Source organism: Talpa occidentalis, unplaced genomic scaffold, assembly GCF_014898055.3.
Source record: "Talpa occidentalis isolate TD23 unplaced genomic scaffold, MPIMG_talOcc4v2.1, whole genome shotgun sequence".
NCBI lineage: Eukaryota > Metazoa > Chordata > Mammalia > Eulipotyphla > Talpidae > Talpa > Talpa occidentalis.
Window position 1 is genome coordinate 57,759,742 of NW_026555331.1, and position 20,500 is coordinate 57,780,241.

Genomic DNA, 20,500 nt, shown 5'->3' on the forward strand with positions numbered 1-20,500 from the left:
TTTACATAGTGGCTGCATCAAATTTATATTCCCATCAACTGTGTCTGAGGAAAGGATTCCTTTTTCTCCACACTTGGCTTTTTGAGCATAACTGTTCTCAAAAATGTGAGGTGATATCTCGTTGTGGTTTAGACTTGTATTTCCCTAATAATAATGATAATGAACATCTTTCAATTTGCCTGTTAGCTATCAATACGTCTTCTTTGGAGAAATGTCTAGTTAGATTTTCTGCCCATTATTAAATCAGGTTTGTTGTGGTGGAGTTGTATGATGCATACACAAACACATATAACACATCCCTTGTTGGCTCTGTGATTTCTGAATATCTTTTCCTCTTAATAGGTTGTCTTTTCCTTGCTGATGGTTACTTTCACTGCATAGAAACTATTCAGGTTGATGTAGTCCTATTTGTGTTATTATATTTGTTTGTTTCCCTTGTCTTTGGAGACCAATCCATACAGATAGTACTAAAGCTGATGGAGAATTTATGTTTTCTTCTATGTATTCTACCATTCAGATCTTAGATTCAAGACTTTAGTCCATGTTGAGTTAATTTGTGTGTATGGTAAAAGATAATGGTCTAACTTCACTCTTTTGCATGTTGCTGTCAAGTTTTCTCAACACCATTATTAAAGAGCCATTTCTTTCTCTATTGTGTGTGCTTTGACTCTTGTCACAAATTAGTTTGTGTAAATATGGGTTTATTTCTGGCTCTCAGTTCTGTTCCTTTAATCTGTGTGACTGTTTTTATACTACTATCATGCTATTTGATTATTATAGCACTGTAGTACAGTTTAAACTTGAGAAACATGTGAGAGAGGGTCATTATAGAAATAGTAACACTAAAATGATGTCATTAGAGTGAGTCTTATCCAATATGACTAGTGTCCTGGCACATAGTGGACAACTGAACACAAAAACACACACAAAGGGAAGATGATGTGAAGACACAGTGGGAAAAGACAGCCATCTTTAAGCCAAGGTTAGAGGCTGGAACATATCTTTCCCTTACAGCCCTCATATGGAGCCAATGCTGCTGATACTTTGAATTTGCACTTTTATTCTCCAGAACTTTGAGACAATACACTTATGTTGTTTAAATCACTTACTTTTGGTACTCTGTTATCATAGTTTTAGGTAATTAATATAGTCTTAAATATTAACTTAAATTTGTAAAGTCATTCAGTAAATATTGGCACCTTATTTATCCTCCTTCTTTTCCTTTATTTTTTTCTACCCATTGTCCTGTGGTCTGGAAGGCTGCTGACAACTTTTGTGTCCTCCAGTAATTTTCAAAAGTAAAGGAGATTTTAAAATTATTGCACAGTGCCTCCCCTGGTGATGCAGCGGTTGAGTGCTGGGCTTCGATGCTGCCCACAGCCTCTGCAACGCCAGTTCAATCCCCGGCTGCAGTTCCCACATGGCGCACAGACCTCTCCTGCTGCACCCGCTGCTCCTCTCAGCAGTGTATTTCATCAGTCTGCCTGTTCTGTTCCCTGCTCTAGCTCTGGGGAATTCTCTCACCCTCCCATGCTTCTGACTCTACCAGTGCTTGTATAACTAAATAAATAAATCTTTAAAAAAATAAAATTATTGCACAGTCTCATTTAGATTTATGTGAGAATTCAAGTGATCTATCAAGGAGGAGGAGTAAAATGGTTTATTTAAGGAAAAAACAATTACTATTATTATAGATTGACATATTGGACATTAATTGGAACTTTATTAAGTAGGGTGAGATACCTTCAAAGTATGACAGATAAGTAGTTAAATTCTAGATTTAGACTACCTGCATTTTAGTCACAGCATTACCATTCACCCTGTAATCCTGAGTCATTAACAAAATTGCACTCTGTCTCAGTTTCCTTCTGTAAAATGGGAAGTAATGGTAGTTGGACGAGGGATAAACGAGTCAATAAATGCAAAGTGCTCACAACAGTGCATGGACCATAGGGTGCCTTCACTACAGGCTGACTTTTGTTATTAATTAACTCATTCTTAAGACCAGTGGAAAAGTAAATACTGTGAGTGTTCCAGGTGGGAAAATGTAGATCATTCTGCCCCATAACATTCACCATGTAGCTATATTTCTAAATAGCATTACTGCTACAGTGGCTTGGGAAATTAGCATTTTAAAGGGCTTTCCAATACACAGAAAGAGGCAGCTTTTTCATGGGGCTGTTCATTGTCTGAAAAGGCAAAGAAACACAACGATCTATTTCTCTCTTGGCTAAAACTTCTATACAAGCATCTCAGGAATTAATGATAGGATTACACACGAAGCACAGCAAAATCGTTTCCCTGCCTCATTTTTACATGAACACAGCCCCTACTGTAATTTGGGTCCTTTATCTTTAATGCCTGGGCACCGGTAGAATGAATGCCCTTTGTACAGGCAACACACCTGGGAAAATCTGCCATACTCTTCCTAATGAAAGCGATGCATAGAACAAAAGGCAGGCAGTGGGGTCTTCACAGAAACACCAGAACAGCACCGGCTGCGCTTGTGATGATAATGCTGAGAAGACCACTCATACCTGAACATACCTTTTAACAACCTGGTCTAATGCACACATTTCCCACTCTAAACCTTTCCTTGATTAGTGGGACAATAGTTTAATAGTTACCTTGAGGGAGGACAGAGTAACTTAGTTATATGATTGCCTGTGAAATAATTTACAGCTTAGAAATTGGGACAAGTCAGGCTAAAAGTGGTTTATAGTCCTTGGAAACTTAGTCTAATATTCTGGCATATGGAGATTTGTGTGGTCCTTTTACACAAACTGGAAAATCATCCTCAAGTTTGATCTGCAAATAAGTTGCAAAAAATTATTCTCTAGCAAAAATTTACAATTTATCACAAGGCTATAGATAATGCTAAGAGTTGTGTCAATGGCCACTAATATAACAAAGAGGTCACTATGTTTTATATGGGGTGGCATTTTAACATTTTTCCTTTATTTTTATTTTTTTGAGACCCAGCTTCTCTCTCTCCGCACTCCTGCAATAGGTCTGTCGATCAAGCAAATTTGTATAGTAGCTTAAAGGAATGATTTCATTTTGCAAGTATATAGTTTCCCCCCTTAAGCTGCTGTTACAGAGCTACAGATAATAGCATGCATTTTCTCATCTATGGATTCTGATGCTGCATGGGGTCTGCTCTGAAATCTAACTCCATGGAGAGAACAAATGATCAAGGCCAAGAAATCAGTCCCAGGTAAAGTCTACCAGGAAAAGGGATGGGATTTCTACCATTATGCAATTTATTCATTCAGTGCTTTGTAATGGGATATATTTACATACTATATAGGATTATGAATACAAAATCATTCTTAAAAATTACTCACATTTCTTTTACTTCTACCTTAAATGTGGCATTTCTTAGATTTCTCACTCATCACTTGTTTTCTTAGAATTCTTTTTCATTTACACATGCATTTTTCATTTACATGTGAATGTTTTACAATTTCTATCTTGAGCTTCAGCTCTGCATCACCGAATGCTTCTTAAACAATCCAGGCACATCCAGCAAAATCAATACCATTTTAGATCCTCCTACTAGCCAAGCACTCTGTTAAGCCCTGCTAGGAAACAATGTGAAATTAAGCAAGCCCCTTATCTTTTGTGAATCTCTAATAATCACATGTAGATAACTTTAATAAGACATATTATAATAAACAATAAATGAGTTCAAGTAAGTGTTGGATTTGGAAGAGAAAGAAGTTAACTTTTACCAGGGGGACTGGGAAGTAATATGATTTGGCAAATAGGATAGTGTAGGCTCAGCCTTTGACAGACACAGGAAAGAGGGGGACAGAAATATTCAGAAGAGGAGCTTTATCATAGGAAGGATTTTGAAGAACTAGACCTGTACAAGGAAGAGTGAGGACAACTGGGATTGCAGCTGCTGTGGAGACTTGGGAGTATCTCAGGTAGGGTGGGGAGGAGGTGGAGCACCCAGTAAGTGTGAAAGGCAGGTTGGATAAATTCTATCTCAGGCAGTTTCAAATGCCAGGTACAGAGAGATTTGAATTTGGGCTTTGTATGGAATGAATGGAGAGGCATGGAAGGTTAAGTGCATATGTTAGGGAGACAGCTCTGAAGACTAAGTGAAAGATGTATTTGAGACAGACAGGCTGGTCAATGGGTTATTGGATGAGCTTTGAAAACATTTTAGAGTTTGAGACATTTGAGTTTGTACTCTAGCTCTAGCACTTCCTGGCTATGTGAGCCTGGGCAGATCATTAACCTGGCTGAGTGTCATCCTTCAGTCTATAAAATATGGCTCAGAAAGCTGTGAGTGCTGAATGAGAAAGTAGTCATCATGGTACCTTGCACAAACTTAGTAATATTTCAAGATCTTAGCAAATATTTTTATTATTATAGGTATAGCTATAGTTTTTAATAGCTTCACTTCAGTAAAAGAAATATTTACTCACCCAACCATGTGTTCAATCAATAAATTATTTAGCATCTACATTGGCCAGTTTACCTTTTAAGCACAGACAATATAATGTGAACAAAAAGCTTCTGACTTCTGGGAGATTATGTTCCAAACAAACAAGTGAATGAGTTAAAACCATATTGGTGGTAATGGAAACTATGGGCCATATATCCTGGCTTGTCTGGAAGTCTTGGTTTATGACCTTAGTAGTCATTGATAGTAATTCTTTGGCTGGTAAATTACATGGTCACCCCAGATATAGTCAAGGAAAGTCCCACTATTAATGTATCCTTTGAACAGGGATCTGAAGAGAGGAAATCAGGCCTGTATGTATCTGAGAAAAATTTCCAAGCAATTAAATAAATTGCAAATCCCTGAGAGGAGAGCATGTTGGCATGATGAAGGATCAGTAAGGAGGTTGGCCTTGCTGGAAATGAAAGAATGAGGTGAAGAAAAATAGGATATGAGGTCATCAAGTTCTACTTACCTGTGTCCTTATGGAACACAGTGAATGAGGACCTTGATTATATTCTGAATGAATTGGGAGTCCCTGGAAAATTTGAGCAAAAGAGTGACATGAACTAACACATTTTTAAAGGATCACGCTGTACTGCACAGGATGGCCAGGTCAGATCAGAGATATGAAATAGTACAGAATTGCAATAATCAAGGCATGAGATGACTTGGCTGGAAGTGAGGTGGTAGAAGTGGGAGTTACTTCTGTGTCAAGCCATGGTCATCTCCTGTCTTGACTATTGTAACATTTTCTGAATTCATCTTTTTGCTTCCACTTTTGTCATCTTTAGTAGGCAAAAATTATGTGTATATTCTGAGAGTATGGCTTGGATAGGGTTAAAAAGAAAGATAGGATATAAGAATGATTCTCAGATCTTGGGCCCAAAGAACTGAAAGATTGGAATTGTCATGAGAGAAAAGGTGAGATTGGTTTGAGAGGTAAATTTGTGACACAGGAGAAGGGAAATTGGGAGTTTGATTTTATTAATCTCTACTTATTAAAGATCCCAAGGGAGGTACGCAATAGGCAGTTGAATATATAAGTTTGGAGTCGAGGTTGGAGATATAATTTCAAGTGTCCTCAAAATGCAAATAGTATTTTAGACGGCAAGGCCAGAGGGGATTTTCTATGGTTACTAGCCAGAGAAATTGAGGAACTGAGCTTGAGTACTTCCATATTTGGTAGCTAGGTGGTAAGGAGGAGACACAAGATACATTTTCTGAAAAGGAGATTTTTGTGGTAGGACGGAGACATGGATGGAGACATAAAAATGGCTTCCTACTATCCAATGAAGGACAGATTCCAAGAAGGAGGAAGTGAAAAGTTTGTCAAAGGCAGATGATAGGACAAGTGATAAAAGGAGATCATGGTAACACTCAGAATTTGTTCTGGATTTATGTACCAGGCACATTGTAACTATTGTAGATGCGTACAATGATTCCCCAAAGTGTTTAGTTTCCACATTCCAGTCTCGTTTCCTAACTGTTAATTGGGAAAAAGTAACATGTGGCCACCAGGCAGGTTTTTTCAGGTAGCATTTTAGACACCTGGATGCTAGTTGCTTATTTTGTTCACAAAAGCCCCAGAAATGAACTTTCCACTCTCCTGACAGGCATTTCTGTGTTTGATCAACATGAAACTTGATACACATTTCTTTATGTTTAACTAAACTCTATCTTTTGGCCCATTTATCCCTGTCAGGATCTCTGACAATATGGCCAGCAATCAATCACCATCACCTTCATAAAAATGCCCTCTGTGTACCTGAGACTAGTCACCAGATCATCTCTTAATTGGTTGGCTCTTGTTTATGGTAAACAATGCTACTGCCTTTTGTATTCACTTAAGGCCCAGCTTTTATCCTCTTCTTATAGATAAAGATAGTACATTTGAGTAAGAATGGTCACCTCTAGGCCCTCTTCCCCCTGGTTCTGTGGTCATCATTTTTAATGATATTTATAATTCACAAGCACTTCATTATTTAGGAGAGGTGAAATAAATAATTTTTTTCTGGATCTTAGGCTGTGTCATTAGACTTGACCTCAGTGTATGCTTACCTTAAGATTTGATGTGTGTTTTTCTGTGTCCATGTGGGTGGGGCACGCACACCTGACTCATAGTTTAGCTCAAAGAAAATCACTTCTCCTCTGGTAGCTGCTTTCCAGCCAGCATGGTTCGCCAGTTACTGTCATTTATTGACAAGATTCCATATTTCAGTGTATCTGTTTGCCCTTGAAATGCTGAAGGATTTGTCTTGCTTCTAAGATAGATAATAAACTAGAGCTTTATCCAAGGAGTTCAGCTCTCTATAACCACTGTTCACTTTTGTCATACTTCTAAAACATTCGTGTCTATACCCAAGTCTGAACTTTTGGGTCATGGAAAAATAGTGACAAATGGACAGAAAAATAATCTTAGAAGAAAAGGATTCCAGATCACAAAGTACAGATGTCAGGTCTTTCAGAAATTGAGCAGTCCTTAGTAGAGATATTACAGTGTTATCAATGAACAGGAGTATTTAACTAGCCAAGCTGTCATCAGTAGCATACGATTGTTTAGCTGGTTGAGACATTACAGATTCTCCTCTTTTGGCATGAATAATGCCTCATGCATTTAACTAAGGTTTTTGGTCACTCATTTTGGCTAGAAAACAGATTAGTCAACAACTAGGGTTTATATACTATCTGACTTTAGTTTTCTTATATGTAAAATGGAGCATAACTCTAAACTGGATATACACATTGCTATATATCAAGACAAAAGAAGCTCTTACAATGAGAAGCTTTATTTGTGTGGATAACCACACAGATTAGGAAACTAAGGCACCTTACAAAGAAGATTTATAATTGTTCAACTGCACACAGATGCTCTAATTGTATCTGTGTCTGCAATCTCTGATGTGCTGATCCGATTCGATTCAATATTCTGAAGCCTTGATTTTCTCAAAGGTTAAAGCAGAAAATAAAAGCACCACTGCTTTGTAATGTCTATTGATCCTGAGTTTATAATAATGTCTTAGCATTGTGGGGGGATCATTGCTTATCCTGACAACCACAGTTTACATTTAGTCTTAGCTACTGAGGCTATTAAATGGGCAGGTGAATGCGCTCTGGAATGTTCTTCTTCCAAATGTTTCACATTTAACTATACCAAATATATTTAAATGATAGGCCTCCATGTCAGAAGCCCACAAAAGCCAGAGGGAAAAAAAAAATCCAGCTCCTCTATTCTTATCTCACTCAGACTGACTGCAGAGGTCTCCGAACAGTAGGGAGGCATAAATGAAATTTATCACTAGATAAGCTTTCGAAAAGACTAGGTGGGTGAATGAAAGCATCTTTCTCTAGTAGATGGTGTTTTTTACAGGGCAGGGTGAGGCTTTGGGGCTCTAGAATCACCACATTTCTTTATGCTAATCTTGGGGCTGAAAAACAGCAAAACATGCAGTGGTGCACAAATGTGCACTGAAATTTTTAAAAATGTTCACTGACCTTTTGGGAGCTTTCCTACTGTTTAAGAAGCTGACCTACAGGTAATTACTGCACATAAATGCCTCATTTCTGTTGGGAATTCAACTTTGCATGCTGCATCTCTCCATCCCTCCTTTCTCTAAGCAACCATCTTCTGCAGCAACCCAACAGCTTCAGTCTACAGGAAAAGCGTGGGGCTGGCCAAACCACACCGCTGTTTGCTTGCAAACATTCAGTTACCAGGAAATGTGGAGTCAGCTCTGCACTTGTTCCACTTAATTTTCTTCACCCCATGCACTGGGTTTTTCTCTTCTGCTGCCCCAGCTGTTCTTGCTTTTCCCAGGATGGCAGAGTCCGCCCCAGCTGCAATCTGGGCTTCTGACAAAGTTCCTTAGTTGACTACTTGACCTCAGCTGCCCTGTCTAGATTTTTCATCTCCAGAGCTTTCCAAATCACAAAACTTAGCAGTAGTAGTAGTAGCAGCAGCAGCAGCAAGTAACAAAAGCATTTAAGTGATGGCATGGCTGAATCAGACCTGGGTTCGAATTCTGCCCCAGTTACTACTATCTTAGGCAGATTGCTTAACCCTCTTGTTTCAGTTTCTGCCATTATACAGAGAAAATAACCAAGCTGTTACGATGAAACAAAATCACATTTTAAATCTTCAAGTACATTGAGTGCCCCTCTTAGCCTCAGCTTTTACCTTAACTTCCCTTTGTGAAAGTATATTCTGCTCCAGGCAATGTTCTGGGCTCTGTATGCAAATGTACAAGCTAAAGAGCCTCCGGGTTTCAAAAACCTTTTGAGGGTGTGAGCCTATGAGTGGGAAATGTTAAAACTGAATCCTGGCTTGAAATAAAATTTGAAAGCTAACAATGCGAAATAAACCACAAGACAATGGGCAATTGAGTAAGTGATGTGAAGGGTGATTTCATATCAATTCATTCTGGAATAATCAAGAAAGATTTTGTGAAAATGATATGATTTGAAGTGGGTCTTCAAGATGTATAGAGTTTGAATGGGCAGAGTGGAGAAATAAAGCCATGATGGACAGACGCATCACTGAGCAAGTGCATGAAACAGCAATGCAGGTGTGTGGGAGAGACTTTTGGTTGGAGAAGAGGGTTTGTTCTGCATGGGAAGGACAATTAACTAATAAAAGGCGTTGGACCAGGGTATCTTTTAAAATTTTAGGAGGCTCAGTTAAATGTGAATTTAGATAAACAACAAATAATTTTTCAGTTCTCTCATTCCCCAAATACTGCAAACTCATACTAAAAAAAAATGTTGTCTGATATTCAAATTTATCTAGATATCCCATATTTTATCTAGCAGCCTCACCTGAAATGCCGAGGCAAGCATTCTGCCCTTGACGTCTTATCACTGAAGGCTTTAAAAACAGTAGTGAATGGATGAATAAAGCATTTTAACAGAGATCAACTTGACAAAATTCTAGAATAGCTGGGAGAGAGTTTAGAGGTAGGATGATTGGTCCTTGTGTATTCTCCCCCTGTTTAAACCCTTGCTCTCTTAAATGTAAATAGAATTTTCCTGAATGTTTATGAACCGAAGATATGTTTTTTTCCACAAATTGAAAAAAAAATGAATGAGAATATGCTGGATGAAAGCTTAGTGTTTAACATGAAGGTGTTTCTAAATGCCATTAACCCAGGTTCCTAAAAATATAAATACAACTTGTAAAGAGCTGACATTAGGGGGTCTGTCATATTCTACCATTGGAGAGCGACCACTCCCTGTTCTTTATAGAATTTTGTGTATTTTTTAAATATTTATTTATTTATGCATACCAGAGCTGGGGCAGAGGACAGAGATGCTGGGGCGGAGGTGTGAGAGGATTCACCAGAGACAGAGTGGGGAGCAGAACAGGCAGATCTACTGAAATACACTGCTGAGTGGAGTAGCGGGCGAGACAGGAGAGGTCTGCACACCATGTGGGTAGCTCCCTGCCTGGGAACCTTGGATATTTCTTTAGACAAACTTATAAAACCCTAGGGAATGCTTTTTATTCATTTTTAGAGATTTGTCTGGTTGCCATTTAATATTAAATTTCTATATCGAATGCTTCTTTACTCTCTCAGAAGAAGAAAATAGTTTTTCCTTTTAATGATAAAGGAATTTCAAAGGCTATGATCTTAATACAATTTTCAAATTAGACTTCTCTCCTTATATCTAATTTTATCAATTTTGTTAAATTTAGTGAAATTTAATCTGTTAAAAACTAATAGTACTATACATCTTGTTGATGGTTTCAATTATTTCCTCAAGTAATTTTCCTAAATATTTTCCCCAAAAAGGAGAAACCCCAGGCAACTCTTCCAATTTTGAAATTAATTTTAGAAGATATGGGAGCATATGAAAATATTTTTATTTTTTTATCAATGAAATAAAAAGACAAAATATGTACTTGCAGAATCTTAATAACATAGGCACTGTAAATGCTCGCCTTTGTCACCTGGTGCAAGGACAGGTAGGTAATATTATCAATAATATGCTTTGATACTTTGGTTAATGAGATATTTCTGTCAAAATGTTTTAATGAGGGCACTAGTTATATGTACCTGACAACCATTTTCTTTACAAGCACTGGTGACTTATTTTAGTCACTGATGAGCAATCTTTGTTCCCCAGTATTAGGAGTTTAAGGTCGTGGGAAGCAAATTATTTTTAGCATATGATGCTTCCTCACATGCAAATACCTAATGTGTGTCCCGAAAGAGACATACTCTTTAACCACTTTATTCATCTTCCAAAGGTGAAGCTATTTTTTGAAATGAGAACTTTCAGTGGCAAAGATGCAAATGATAGAAGGGCACCTCCAGTTGATTCTTGGACTATGTCAACACAGTTAACCTGATGAGTAAAAACAAATAAATACAGACTTATTCAGGAGTTCTAATCTAGAAGGTTTTCTAGTTCAGAATTCAAAATCTAGAACACAGATGGCATCACAAAGTCTATCAAAACACTAATGCAAATCTAATTATCTAATTGCTGCAGTGATCTACCTATGCTCAATGCTGGCCAGGGACGTGACTCATCATCCATGAGACAGCAAAGGTGAATCAGCTCGGCAGGGTAACACAGCTTTCCCAGTTTCTGTTATCTGAGCCCGGAATTTGAGACCAAGTGGCCAGAATTAGCTGATGGATATATAACACCTGGAGTGTAATTTTTGTTGAAGATTTTGCTCCTTCATATAGTTGGAATAGTATCATTCTCTGTGTAGTTGGAATCTTAAACTTACAACTACTGAAGACAATTCTTGAGGATTATGCAAATGAACTCAAGTTTAGGGAAACCAGCCTTACCTTATACAAATCCCATTTCTTGCCTCATAGATCAGTTTTGAAATAATTTTTAAAATGCCATTCACTCTTTTGATCTTTTTCACTCCAATTTTATTTTCTCATACACCTTGGGTTGACTTTGCTCATATTTGCCAATGTTAAATATTCCCTGGCCATTATCCCCACTATAACACCATCCCTGTTCAGAACAAGATAAAAATACATCAGTTCCTGTAGCAAAGGAACATGAGCATTACTCCAGTAGTGAATCCCATGAAAGGTTTAATAAGAGAAAGGATAAAGCTAAAAGAGTGGTCTTGATTTTTTTTTGAGCTTATTCCCAAATTCACTTCTCAATCTTTGACTTAAGTGTCATTGTTTATTTTTATGACTAAGTTTTATTCCTCTGGTTTATGTTTCTTATTTCATTCTCTCAAAAATATATAAATCTGGTGCTATGTTATATATGTATGTGTGAAAAAATATATATATATATGCGCTTTAAACTAGGTCTGTTGGAGACTAGGTATGCTTGGATAAGTACTAAAGATAAGCTTTAGTTTGACTTTGGAGTAAGAAGATCAGCATTTTCTTTCATGTAGAGGAGGTTTCAATAACCTACTTTATATCTTCTTAAATAATGCGCAATAATTGAGTCTTTTAAAAAGTAGACTTAATGCCCTTTGCCAGAGGCTAGCAAAAAACACTTCTTGAGGTGAATTAGAGTTTTTAAAATCTATATCATATAAGTTAAGGGTCCTTGGGAGAAGACAGGCTGACATGTACATTCCTCTATTTTTTTTTTTTGGATGGATGGACAAACTAAAAATATGATTGAAATATGCATTTTCATATGAATGAGAATTCTATAAATTGTTGAGTAACCTTTTAGGGTTTTTCAAATTTGGCAGTCTGCCACAGGCACTGAGAGAGAACTTTCATGAGGACAATGCATTAAAAAATTAGTTATTCAATGCCAACGAAGATGCTTCTTGACCCAGCCAAGAAGTCATCCACATTATCCATAAAAGCCATTGCCATTAGCACGTAGAGAAGAACTGATTTTTATAAAAGATGAAGTTAAATGTGTCATGTTCCTTTTAAAGGAAGCAGTGATGTTTGAATCAGTGAGGATAGTTCTCTGAGGAGAAGAGGCTGAAGCAGCCATAAGGATGGTGGGAAGTGATAAGAAACCTGCCACTGTTGAAACCAAATAAGAGTCTGGATAAGTTGAGGAAATCTACAGGAAACCCAGAGGGGTGTTTGCAGCATATGGGGGCCATGAGCTGTCCAAGAAAGGTGGCACCCCACTATGCCAACAGTCTTCCTCCTCAATTTGATATTAAAAATGTGCTAAACGAAAACCTCATATTTTTATAAATAACACTTAAAAGTTCAGGAATCTTCTCTTTGGATTTCATTTTTTTTAATATAGAAAATATTGTCATTGCAAATGAATGTATACCTATTTTTATACTTTAAAAGCTCCTAGAACCTATTTTAAATGATTACTTGTCCGATGAGTGTATCTCTTGTCTTTAGATCACGCTTAAAGGCTAAACCATAGGATGGCTGTATTAATTCTTTTCTGTGAAAAAAAAGCATCCAAGTGTTTTACTGACTGAAGAGTGCAGTAGAATCTGCTAGTTTAACATCATTCTCCGAACTAATGCAGCACAGATTGGAGTTTCTGGAACAAAGGTATCATGTGCTTATGTATTTTATTATTTTGGCATAAAATGTTTTCTGTTGTGTTGGGAATCAACATGTAACCTGGTGCACCATGTCCTCTAAAATAAAAATTGTTAGAACAAAATAAAAAGGGTTAGCCTTCCAAACATTTTCTGTGCTGCAAATGAAAGCAAGGCAATGCAATTTGAAATCCTTCCAACAGAGGGCTCCATGGGTTTGAGTTAGATTAGGAAAGAAAGTGAGAGAAAACTACCTGGGGTTTAGGTTGCTATAGTAAATTCTGTATTATCCTTAAAAATAGAACTGATAAAAATGGAGTCAGTTGAGTTGAACTGGAAGAATCATCCAAAGATTAAATGCAATGTCTACTCTTACAAGACAGAATTTTATAATTCTTTGAATTGATGTTCTTTTCAAAAGGCAAATACATTTTGTCATCTCTAAATAAAAAAAGTAGGCAAATTAGAGATATTCCTTACTTTGAAGTACTATTAATATTACCTCATTCACTTACATTTTAGAAGAAAAAATGAGCGGCTGCTTTCATTGTCTTTGTGGAAACAATTTATCTTTGTGTTTGGCAAATAATTTAGTGTTGGTATAAGGAGAGTCATTATGTACATAACATATGTTGTAAATATTTAATACACAAAATATATGTTTATCCGAACATAAAATGCAAAATCTTACAGAAAATGTTTTACAAGTGATAATAGTTTGAACGTTAAAGTATAAAGGCAGAAGAATAAGCTCTAGAGAAATATATTACTTTACCTCTGTATATCGCAGTTTACTTGTTCACGCTAGGCCTAGCCTTTTAATTTTATCCTCAGATCGGTGAGGCTTTCAATATATGCATTAAGGCAAAGGAAAGAGTAACCTGAAACAATAAGTGACTTTTGGATTTTAGGGCTTTGTCTTCTGAATTCAGGGAATGTTTTATTTTAGCTGTTCTCTTTCAGTGTTCTTTGAAATGCATGGGTTCATTATAGTCTATGAGCAGATAGACTGAAAAAATTTTAATCCATTTTATATCTAGTTGAAAATATTTATTTCATTTGATGTAGACAAATGCTTTAATAGCATCCATAATATTAGATTTATATAATTTTGAAGTTTGGATATATTTCCTAAAATATATTTGCCTAAAATTCCAAAATTATCATTTTAAAATATTCTCTAAATGTCACTTAGAGCTATTGGCATCTTATTTAACGTCTATATTCACTACCAAGGTATTTCCTTCTAGATATTCTTTGAATACAAATGCACTTAAGAGTTAATAGTCTGCATAAACCACTATTTTATAAGCTCTATATAATGAATTTACCTTATGTACATATTTTTATGTATGCTATATATTTTGTATTTTTAAAAAATATCTTTTTGAAAAGACATATAGCTATTTTTAATACAGTGACTTTGATTTGCTAAGATTTTGCCACAAATGATACTTTGATCTGAAAGATTAATAAACAAAATTCTTTATTATTTTGTATAGTATCTTCATAAAATATGTTCATATTATAAGCTTTTAGCAAGCAAATAAAATTTGGTTTACCTATAAAAATATGTTCAATGTTCTTTATTTATTAACATTTTGATCAAACAGAACACTTTAAACTCAATTGCAGCCTAGGTGCTCACAGAGAGTCTGATTACTAGTTTTATTTCCATTTGTCTCTCGCTTCCTTTTTCTATTAATTGGGGAAGAGAGACTTGCAATAAAATCAAAAGATAATTCAAACCAGAATATTTGTAGGCCTTCTAGTGTTTTTTAAAATAAAGTATATTTTTGATATAGTTTTTGCTAAGCACGAATATGTCCTCTAATTTTTGTTTTGTTTTGTGTAAAATGAAACTATATGGAGCTAAATGATGACTTTAATTAATTTCCTAATAAAGATTCCTTAGCAGCAAGCAACTTTGACTTCATAGGGCTGCTATTTTAATATTGCAGGATTTTACATGTGTTTACAGAATTCTTTCTGACATGTAAATTCTTCCAGAATAGCTCCCTCTTTGCCTATAGGGAGAATTATTTTTTGGTTGAATTTTACTTGTCAGTGATGACTTAAAAGCACAGGCACCAGTGTTCTGAAAGTACAGAGGACAGAGCGCTGGTAGAGCACACCTATATAACATCCTTTGCTAGAATTATTGTCTCTTGTTTTCTGTCACGGCATCCAGATATTTACAAAGCGTTTCCAGGTGGTGATCAACCTTCCCTAATATTTTAATATTTTGATTTAAAGATGGTATGAGGGAAAAGCATGAAAATCGGAGTGGAGCTAATGTGGTTACATTTGGGGCTTAATTTTGACTAAAGATGGTCACTTATATGTAAGCATACTTTTATATAACCAACAACATCCATAAACAGATAAAATTTTAAAAGGGAGTTGTGAAATGGTGTAGCCCATCATGTTTATGGCAAGGCATAGATCGGCATCAGTTGCATCTGTGAGTATTGCTTTGTATGGTTAAATGAGACAAACAAGCAAACAAACAAAAACAATAATATTTTCTAAAATCCGTACACAAAGCTAATGGTTTGCTTCATGCACCTGCCAGTTTGGGTTGTTATTAAAGCCACCCTGGATATTCTCCTTTCTTTGTGTAATATTTTATGCTTTTCTTCAGGGCAGATTGGTTCTGTCTGCACTTTATTCTTAAACCCACGTTCATTCAAAATGGATTGGCAGACTTAAATGCTCTATCCAGTACTGCTGCTGCTGACTAATAATGCCCCTCCCCCATCCCACTCCCACCCTATTTCACTGTGCAGTCTCTCTCTCTCTCTCTCTCTCTCTCTCTCTCTCTCTCTCTCACACACACACACACACACACACACACACACGTGCGCGCGCGCGCGCACACACACACACACTCACTGACTCACTCACAGACACTGGTGGCCCTATTGTCAACAAAGAATGCATAATGGTGAAGCACTCAGCAGTAATTTTGGTGATGCTTTTGCCTTGCATGTTTTGAAAGTATTTCTGTAGCATATAAACAGATATGCCCTAAACTATCCCCTTTCTCAATTCTGATATTTGGAACTAAGCTCTCACGCAGAGGGGTAGCCTCATAACCACGGTGGCCAGACCGCTTTCAGCGAATATGCGGCTTCCTCTCTTTTCACCAGTATTAGCACCATATAGATTTAATAACGGGGTGACTGAAAACATTTCGATGATGGGTCAGTTTCTCTGATCTCAAAGGAAAGCATCTGATTTGTGGTGTACCAATTAATTATTAAAGCAACAGAAAATACAGGCTACGGTGCTTGCCTCCTGCAAAGAGGTGGCACTCTCTCTCTCTCTGTGTCTCTCTCTCTCTTTCTGTGTGTGCGCCCCTGTTGTCTCTGCTCTCTTTGGCTCATGTTTGTACATTTGTGTATGTTACATAGAAGGAAACTTGGCCAGAAATTTCTTCATTTTGACTTTGAAAACTACTGGGAGATTTTCAGTATGTGTGTGTCTGTGAAGGTTGGATTTCGATGTAAAAGGAACACAATTCTTCTTTTCCATTTTAATTTGTTCTTTCTCCACTTAAATGGGCCTTACAGCCAAACATCACCTTTAATTTTAATTTCTATTTCTAGCCTGTATTTTATTAGCACCTTTTCTATTTTACAGTCTACTCACTGGTATGGCACCAGATCTGTTGTGAGCAAACAATACGGTTTTGTTTCAGGTTCCAACAAACACGTTCTACTGCATGATGCAGTTCTTCTATTTTGTGCTTATTTAACTTGGTTAAGTTTGAGGGGGGTACTATTTCATGATGTTAAGACCTGAGTTCATCTTTTTTTGCAGAGTCTGGGACTCCCTAAAGTTTTAAGGGAAAGGGAGAGTGTATTCTTAGGTTATTGTAAAATTTGTTGCTTTGTATTGTGACAATAGTGTTCATATGACTGACATACTCATAATAATATTAAGCTCTATTTTTTAGTGTAATGTACTTTATACATTTGTATAAATGTCACAGCCTGTAATCACTTCCTTTGTCATTGACGATTAATCTAAAAAAATCGAATAATTCACTGCCCCTTGCCATTTACATATCGTCTGCTGCCATCTGCTCTTCTCAGCAGCAGTAAATGATGGGTAATTAACTCAGTGCCTTTGTCTTTCCCTTGCTGAATGTCTGACACATATAGATTTTCCTCTGTGTGCATATGCATGTGTGTGTGTGTGTGTGTGTGTGTGCAAGCAAAGGGTAGAAAGAGGGATGAGAGCAAAAAAGTGAAAAAGAATGAATGGTAGTGCAAATATGGTAGCCCACACAAGATAATTTCTAGGAAAAAGCCAAACAAAGATATTGGTTCCGAAAAGATGCCATATCTCATGACCTTAAATCTTCTCATGCTAAAAGAAAGGACTTCTGGAACAATGGCAACACTGACCAAAAAGAATGTTTGTCTAAAACCTCAATGGTCAAGGTCAAGAAGCAAAACCAAGTAAAGGCTCCATAAGCTATTCCTTGTTACTGGAGTGCAAAGACATCATGTAAATGAGACTAAGTGTAGGGGGTACCTACAGCTTCCATAAATGTCCTAATTGATTCCTGACCAGTAGCCAAAATCTGTGCTTTGAAAATGGTTATAGAAAGGAAATTACAGCTGGTCATGACTAAACATTTTTTTGAAACAGAGAATATGAAGGCAAGCCCACAAAGGCTTATAAAAAGTTATGTGGGGAAACTATGGAGTGATTCTTTTAAAGGGAAACACTATCACTGTATTCAATACACCAAACTTCTTGTTCTTCCAGGTGCAGACAAATGCGCTTTAGAAAGGAATTTCATGTCATGTAGTGTTTCATCTATATTTCCTTCTATATATTTTATGGTTTCAGGTCTTATGTCTAGTTCTTTAATTCATTTTGAGTTGGTTTTTATGCATGGTATGAGGTAGTAGTCAAGCTTCATTATTTTACAGGTAGCAAGCCAGTTTTCCCAGCACCATTTATTGAACAAACTTTCTTTGCTCCAGTGCATATTCTTTGCTCCTTTGTCAAAGATTAGTTGACCATAAATCTGTGGATTTATTTCTGGGTTTTCTATTTGGTTCCATTGGTCTGTATGTCTGTTCTGGTTCCAATACCGTGCCCAAAAATAGATGACTGGATCCAGAAGATGTGATACATATACACCATGGAATATTACTCAGCATTCAAAAAAGATAAACACATGCAATTTGCAGCAACATGGATGGCGCTGGAAGGGATCATGCTCAGCGAAATAAGCCAGAAAGAAAAATAAAAATACCGGATGGTCTCACTCATAGCAGGAATCTAGAAAACTTAAATAAGGGACCAGGAAAAAGAATAACTATAAGAAAGAAAAAATCAAAATAAACAAACAGTTATGAACTAGAGACACTCTATGGGGGGTGGGGGGTGGGGAAAGGAGAGATTGGCGTCAAAATCAGGGGGTTGCAATTGTATGGTGAATATAAAAATAAAATTAAAAAAAAGAAAGGAATTTCATGCCATTGTGAAGAATTTATACATAGAATTGTTTTAAAAAATTCTTTTTCTTGTTTATTTTTTAGTTCATTAGTTTGTTTATTTATTTTTAAGTATTTATTTACTTATGCAAGAGTTGGGATACAGGCCAGAGACATGGGAGGGTGAGAGAATTCACCAGAGACAGAGCGGGGAGCAGAACAGGCAGACAGACCAAAAACACTGCTGAGGGGAGCAGCAGGCGAGACAGGGGAGGTCTGCCACGACATGTGGGTATCTCCCTGGCCAGTCGGGAATCGAACCCGTGCCAAAGAGGTTGCAGACAGCCCCATAGCACCATGCTCAACCCGCTGTCCCACCGGGGAGGCCCCATTAGTTTATTTTTAAGTGAGGTAATATTGGTATACCTCCATCAGGTATAACCACCATAGTGTATCCACTACCAATTTACCGATATTCCACCACCCAGAAAACATTTTTCTAATAATTCTTGTTGAAACAGATATTTTGTAATGGGAAAATATTTGAAGTGACTTTTTTTTTAAGATCCATCCATTTATGCCTACAAGAACTGGGGCACAGGCCAGAGTTGTGAGTATCGAACTCGTGCTGCAGTTGCTGCAGACAGCCCCATAGGTTGCATCTCAACCCTTGTGCCACCAGGGGGGCCCAAAGTGACTAATTTTGATAACATTAAAAAAAAAAGTACTTAAAAGATCACATTTTAAAGGCTAGGATTTGCCTTGCTTAATGTGGTTTTAATGGTAAGTCAGTTTGTAGGGTAAGTACAAGAAATCTTCCATAATCATTTTCAGGGAATTATTAAAACTCACTTCAGTGAGAAATGATACAATTTTGGTATCTGTAATTTAAAGCAAGCTAAGTACAGTTCTACATCTATGAAGAACTGTACTTAGCTAGCTTGCTTAATATATATATATACACACATATTTATATATATATTTAGTATATATTACTAAATTTATATATATATATATTTAGTAATATATATATATTACTATATATAACCTAAGCAAAGATGGTTAGATCACATAGTCAATCAATTAATCAGAGGGAAAAGATATAGTGATATAAGACCCTGATTTTTCTTCTTTAAGATTTTTGTCTTTCTGTGTTCTCACATTTGAATAATCTTTGAATGTCCACACTGAAGTGATCACTATAGAGTCCAGAGAAACTCTTAGAGGCTATTTCAGTCTAGGACTCTTTATGTAAAATTTCTGTGAATCAATTCTAGCTCTTTACCTTTACTTTTCTGTCTGTACAATATCATCCTATTTTTAAAGAAATCATTAGTTAAAAGTAATTGTATTAGCAATTTAAGAAAACTTCATTCCTAGTAAGACTGTGATGTATACAGTAGTGTCTATTTCTGGTGTCTCAGTAAGACTATTAATGTTTCCATGAGTCACGAATGGTTAAAAACATTTATCTTTGGCTTAATTTTGGCATTTGTGGTTAATCTTTTCTTTGGCTTCTGTAACCACTGGACCTCTGAAGGTTAAATGATTTGTCCATAACCATAAAACAACTGGACATCCCTGGAAGGCCATTGAATGGTTGAATTACATTTTTTACATCAGTTTAAAATGACTTACAGAGAAAACTTAATACATACATTATGTGATGAAATGGCTAAAAAATACATAATTACTAAGTCACTTAAATATAGGAAAGGAACATTATAAATGTATAAAAATGGACTCCATATCTCAGAGCTATTGTGTTAACTGTGTGAAGTACATGCACTTTATGAAACTATTTAAATTTCATAAAATTTTTATGACTTACAGGTAAATTTGTCAGCATCTAATTGAGTAAGAGATTCTTGAAAGCTTTCTCTGCAATTGTTAATTCAGCATCATTGTTCTCTCAGGCTGTTACGTGACCCAACAGGCTGGGAGAACAATATTGCTGAATATAATTGGCATATGTCAGCAAAATATAATTAGTAACAAGCTTCTTTCTGAAATGCTCTTTTTGTTGGTTTAAAAAAGTTGAAGATTTCCTCTTAGATTAAATTATAGCTTGGGTTTCTCTCTCATTTGATTTTGTTAGGTCTTTCTTAAAAA

General features: G+C 36.3%; 1 long non-coding RNA gene across 2 annotated transcripts in view; it reads left to right on the forward strand.

Moving 5' to 3' along the window:
- The first annotated feature begins 10,939 nt into the window (after positions 1 to 10,939).
- Positions 10,940 to 20,500, forward strand: part of LOC119241778 (uncharacterized) — a 34,602-nt gene continuing 25,041 nt past the window's right edge. The window contains exons 1-2 of one of the 2 annotated variants that reach the window (XR_008550470.1): positions 10,940 to 11,026; positions 12,781 to 12,939. This is a non-coding gene — a long non-coding RNA (uncharacterized LOC119241778). The remainder of the gene's footprint in view (positions 11,027 to 12,780; positions 12,940 to 20,500) is intronic. The other variant, XR_005124371.2, reaches the window with a different exon arrangement.